Source organism: Mobula birostris, chromosome 5, assembly GCF_030028105.1.
Source record: "Mobula birostris isolate sMobBir1 chromosome 5, sMobBir1.hap1, whole genome shotgun sequence".
NCBI classification, from domain to species: Eukaryota; Metazoa; Chordata; class Chondrichthyes; order Myliobatiformes; family Myliobatidae; genus Mobula; species Mobula birostris.
In genome coordinates this window covers 84,684,090-84,690,089 of record NC_092374.1, presented here as the reverse complement: position 1 = coordinate 84,690,089, position 6,000 = coordinate 84,684,090, and positions in this window count along the sequence as shown.

Genomic DNA, 6,000 nt, shown 5'->3' with positions numbered 1-6,000 from the left:
TTCACAGAAAACCTGCTTCTAGGAATTCTCTTGCATGCCGTGTGTTTGTTTGCTTTCACTGATGCCTGATTGATTTTGTGCCCCTCTCGATCTCATGGGTAGAGACCAGGGAGAGTTGGTCATGACGCTTCACAGCCAGCTGGTGTTCATGGATCCTTGTGGATAATTTTCTCCCAGTTTGACCAACATAATATTCGCTGCAGTCCCGGCATTGGATTTTGTAGATCACATATAGCAATTTTATGCCTTTGCAAAACAACAAATTTCACATCATGTGAGACTGCGATAATAAATATGGTTCTGAACTATATGGTTACTTTTAGAGAGACCAGATTTTATTTCCTTTTTTTGTTGGAAATGAAAGCTTTGCAGAATTACCAAACTTCCTTGTGGGATTCGAACTCATACCTTCCAAAACTGTGAACGCAGGTCTCTAGATTGCTAGCATCATAATCACTAAGCTCCTCAGTGATTATTGCCTGTCTTCAACAACCAGAGTTCTAAGTAAATTTATTATCGAAGTACATATATGTCACCATGTACAACCTGAAATTCATTTTCTTGCAGACATTTGCAGTAAATACAAGAAACACAAAAGAATCAATGAAAGACTGCACCCAACAGGACGGGCAACAACCAAAGGCAATAAACTGCAAGTCCTTGAAAGTGAGTTCATAGGTTATGAGAACAGTTCAGTGATGGGAAGTGTGAAGTTGAGTGTAGTTGTCCCCTCTAGTTCAAGAGCCTGTTGGTTGAGGGGTTGTAACTGTTCCTGAACCTGATGGTTTGAGTCCCGAGGCTCCTGCACCTTCTTCCTGATGGCAGCAGCAAGAAGAGAGCATGGCCTAGGTGGTGGGGTTTCTTGATGATGATGCTTTCCTGCAACAGCACTCCTTGTAGATGTATTTAATGTTGTCATAAGTACAGCATAGAAACAGGCCTTTCGGCCCATTTAATCCATGCCAAACCATTTAAACTGCATAGTCCCATTGACTGGCAATGGGACCATAGCCTTCCATACCCCTATCATCTATGTACCTATCCAAACTTCTCTTAAACGTTGAAATCAAGCTCACATGCACCACTCGTTCCACACTCTCACCACCCTCTGAGTGAAGAAGTTTCTCCTCATGTTCCCCTTAAACTTTTCACCTTTCACCCTTAACCCATGACCGCTGGTTGTAGTCTCACCCAGCCTCAGTGGAAAAAGCCTGCTTGTATTTACCCCATCTATAACCCCTCATAATTTTGTGTACCTGTATCAAATATCCTCTCCATCTTCTACGTTTTAAGGAATAAAATCCTAACTTATTCAATCTTTCCACTTAACTCTAGTCTTCCAGTTCCAGCAACATCCTTGTAAACTTTCTCTGTATTCTTTCAACTTTGTTTACATCTTTCCTGTAGGTAAGTGACCAAAACCGCACCTCTAATGTATGGATCTATTTCTTTTAGAGAAATGACCCCCCTTAAAACTATAAACAACAGGAATTCTGCAGATGCTGGAAATTCAAGCAACACACATCAAAGTTGCTGGTGAACGCAGCAGGCCAAGCAGCATCTCTAAGAAGAGGTACAGTTGACGTTTCAGGCCGAGACCCTTCGTCAGGACTAACTGAAGGAAGAGTGAGTAGGGGATTTGAAAGTTGGAGGGGGGGGGGAGATCCAAAATGATAGGAGAAGACAGGAGGGGGAGGGATGGAGCCAAGAGCTGGACAGGTGATTGGCAAAAGGGGATATGAGAGGATCATGGGACAGGAGGTCTGGGAAGAAAGACAAGTGGGGGGGGGGGACCCAGAGGATGGGCAAGAGGTACATTCAGAGGGACAGAGGGAGAAAAAGGAGAGTGAGAGAAAGAATGTGTGCATAAAAATGAGTAACAGATGGGGTACGAGGGGGAGGTGGGGCCTTAGCGGAAGTTAGAGAAGTCGATGTTCATGCCATCAGGTTGGAGGCTACCCAGACGGAATATAAGGTGTTGTTCCTCCAACCTGAGTGTGGCTTCATCTTTACAGTAGAGGAGGCCGTGGATAGACATGTCAGAATGGGATGTGGAATTAAAATGTGTGGCCACTGGGAGATCCTGCTTTCTCTGGCGGACAGATAGTAGCGTTTAAGAGCCCCACTGATCTCCCTCCTGGCACTTATCCGTGTAAGCGGAACAAGTGCTACACATGCCCTTACACTTCCTCCCTTACCACCATTCAGGGCCCCGAACAGTCCTTTCAGGTGAGGCAACACTTCACCTGTGAGTCGACTGGGGTGATATACTGCGTCCGGTGCTCCCGATGTAGCCTTTTATATATTGGCGAGACCCAACGCAGACTGGGAGACCGCTTTGCTGAACATCTACACTCTGTCCGCCAGAGAAAGCAGGATCTCCCAGTGGCCACACATTTTAATTCCACATCCCATTCCCATTCTGACATGTCTATCCACGGCCTCCTCTACTGTAAAGATGAAGCCACACTCAGGTTGGAGGAACAACACCTTATATTCCGTTTGGGTAGCCTCCAACCTGATGGCATGAACATCGACTTCTCTAACTTCCGCTAAGGCCCAACCTCCCCCTCGTATTCCATCTGTTACTCATTTTTATGCACACATTCTTTCTCTCACTGTCCTGTCCCTCTGAATATACCTCTTGCCCATCCTCTGGGTCCCCCCCCCTCCCCGTCTTTCTTCCCGGACCTCCTGTCCCATGATCCTCTCATATCCCCTTTTGCCTATCACCTGTCCAGCTCTTGGCTCTATCCCTCCCCCTCCTGTCTTCTCCTATCATTTTGGATCTCCCCCTTCCCCTCCAACTTTCAAATCCCTTACTCACTCTTCCTTCATTTAGTCCTGACGAAGGGTCTCGGCCTGAAACGTCCACTGCACCTCTTCCTACAGATGCTGCCTGGCCTGCTGCGTTCACCAGCAACTTTTATGTGTGTTGCCCCTTAAAACTATGTAAGGATTGTTGTCTACGCATGTGTATTGACCTGTTGTCTATGTATGTGTTCTCTCTCTCTCTCTCTCGCTGCAATGTGAATACACCAGTTAAAGCCATCTTCCACCTGTGTGCCTTTTAGTTAATTGACATGTAGTTTGTGCACAGACACAACAGCACCTACCTACAGGAAAGATGTAAATAAGGGAGGAGAGTTTACCTATGATGTACTGGGCCATATCCACTACTTTTTGTAGGCTTTTCTATTCAAGGGCATTGGTGTTTTCATACACTCTCCACCACAGATCTATAAAAGCGTGTCAAAGTTTTAGATGACATGCCAAATCTTCACAAACTTCTAAGAATGTAGAGGCCCCTTTAAAAAGCAATAACACCTGTAAAGTTGCTGACCCTCTCCTCCAATGAGGACTGGCTCATGGACCTCTGGTTTCCTTTTCCTGAAGTCAATAATCTGCGCCTTGGTCTTGCTGACATTGAGTAAGAGGTTGTTGTTGTGACACCACTCAGCCAGATTTTCATCTCCCTCCTGTATGCTGATTCATCACCACCTTTGATTTGGCCAATGACAGTGATGTCATCAGCAAACTTGAACGTGGCATTGGAGCTGTGCTTAGCCACACAGTCATAAGTGTACAGTGAGTCGAGCAGGGGCTAAGCACACAGCTTTGTGATGCCTCTGTGCTGATGGAGATTGCAGCGGAGATGTTGTTGCCAATCCAAACTGACTGGGGTCTGCAAGTGGGGAAATTGTGCATCCAGATGTACAAGAAGGTATTGAGGCTTATTGATTAGTTTTGAGGGGATGGTAGTATCGAATTTTGAGCTGTAGTCATTGAAGAACTTTCTGATGTATGCATCTTCACTGTCCAGAGGCTCCAGGGTTGAGCCAATGAAATGCCATCTGCTGTGGACCTGATGTGACAGTAGGCAAATTGGAACTGATCCAATCCATTTGTCGGGCAGGAGTTGATGTTTCATCACCAACCTCTCAAAGCAATTGATTACAGTGGATGTACGTACCGTACTACTGGGCGATAGTCATTGAGGCAGGCTTCCGCATTCTTCTTAGATACCAGTGTAATTGAAGCCTGCTTGAAGCAGGTCAATACTTCAGAATGCCAAAGCGAGAGGTTAAAGATGTCAGTGAACACTCCAAGCAGTTTACAGGTCTTTAGTACTTGGCCGGATGCTTTCTGTGGGTTCACCCTCCTGAAGGATGCTCTCATGTTACCCTCAGAGACTGAAATCAGAGGGTCATTGGGGCTGTGGGAGTTCTTGAATCTGCCTCCATGTTTTGACGGTCAAAGTAAACTCATCTGGGAGTGAAACCTATGTCTCTTAGTTTCACTTTGTAGGAGGTGGTAGCATTCAAGCCCTGCCTCGGCTGTTGAGCATCCTTCAGTCATTCAAGTTTGGTTCAGAATTGCCACTTTGCACATGCCATGGCTCTCCGGAGATCATATCTGGACCTCGTGTATCTTTCTTGGTCACCAGATCTGAATGTTACTGATGTGGCCCTCAGCAGATTGCATTTCTCATGGTTCATCCTGGGATTCTGGTTGGGAAAGATCCTGAATGATTTTGTGGGGACATACTCATCTACAACTGTTTTTATGAAGTCCATGAAAACCGTGTTGTATTCATTCAGATCCTCTGATGAGTCCTTAAACACAGCCCAGTCCACCAACTCAAGGTAAACCTGTAACCATTTCTCTGCCTCCTGAGACCACCTCTTTGTTGTCCTTATCTCTGTAGCCTCCGTCTGTATGCAGGTAGGAGGATCAGATTTCCTGAAATGCAGTCCAGGCATTCCTAATAGTAATAAAGCAGTGGTCGAGTGTGTTGGGACCTCTGACGCTGCAGGTGATATGTTGATAATTGGCTAGTGAGGCTGATCAACATCTCCACCCATGAATCCACCCCTCTACCCCATCCCCACCACTAATTTATCAGAGTCACTTTATGGCAGACACTTCAGAGTCAAGCATCTTTTAATGGACATAAAATCGATCTATCTGTATAAACTATCTTAAGTATTTATATTTATAGTATTTTTATTATTATGTTATTGTGTTATTTTTGTGCTGCATCAGATCAGGAGTATCAATTATTTTATTCACCTTTACACTAGTGTAAAGGAAACAACATTAAACCATCTTAAGTCTTCAGTAGTCCCGGCCTGCGCTCCCAGAGAATGGCCTGCCACTTCAAAGCTAAGCCATAAACGTTGTAGACTGTGTTTCCTTTTAGGGAACTCGCCAACCAGTTGGAATATTAACAAGCCCCATGGCTGCTTTTCCTGATGCCAGTTTACTCAGCTCGATTCACAGCTTATCACAGTGGGACTGGATTTCACAGCTTCTCACATCAGTTCAGTGGGGTTTGGCTGCAGTCAGGGGGAACTGTGAGGGAACAACACAAGACACAAAGAACTGAGGGGGCCATTTGGCTGAAGCAACATTTATAACCCGAGTTTAAGGACTTTTTGAGAGCAAGTTAGTTAAAGTTGCACCAAGTGCATTAAATGATGAGACAGACCTTGTTCATTCAGAATGACCACATTGATAAGTTTGACTCCACACATCAATGGTCACATCACCTATGTCTCTTCTGGAGCCTGCTTGGAACCATTGGAATATATGAGACATATACAGTACTGCACAGAAGTCTTAGGGCACCCTAAATTTTTTATATGGTTTTAGATGGTATGAGTTCACAGAGTCCTGATCGCAACATCATCGAGGCTGTCTGGGATTACCTGGAGAGACAGAAGCAAGTGAGACAGCCTGAGTCTGCAGAAGAACTGTGTCAAGTTCTCCGAGATGTTTGGAACAACCCATCAGCTGATTTTCTTATAAAACTGCTCAACAGTGTACCTAAGAGAATTGATGCAGTTTTAAAGGCAAAGGGTGGTCACACCAAATATTGGTTTGATTTAGGTTTATTTTACTGTTTACTGCTCTTCGTAGCAATTTTTTGATATTTAGAATGCTGTCATTTCATTATTTTTGAAAGCATCTTCACTTTACAGGATTTTGTTTTATATA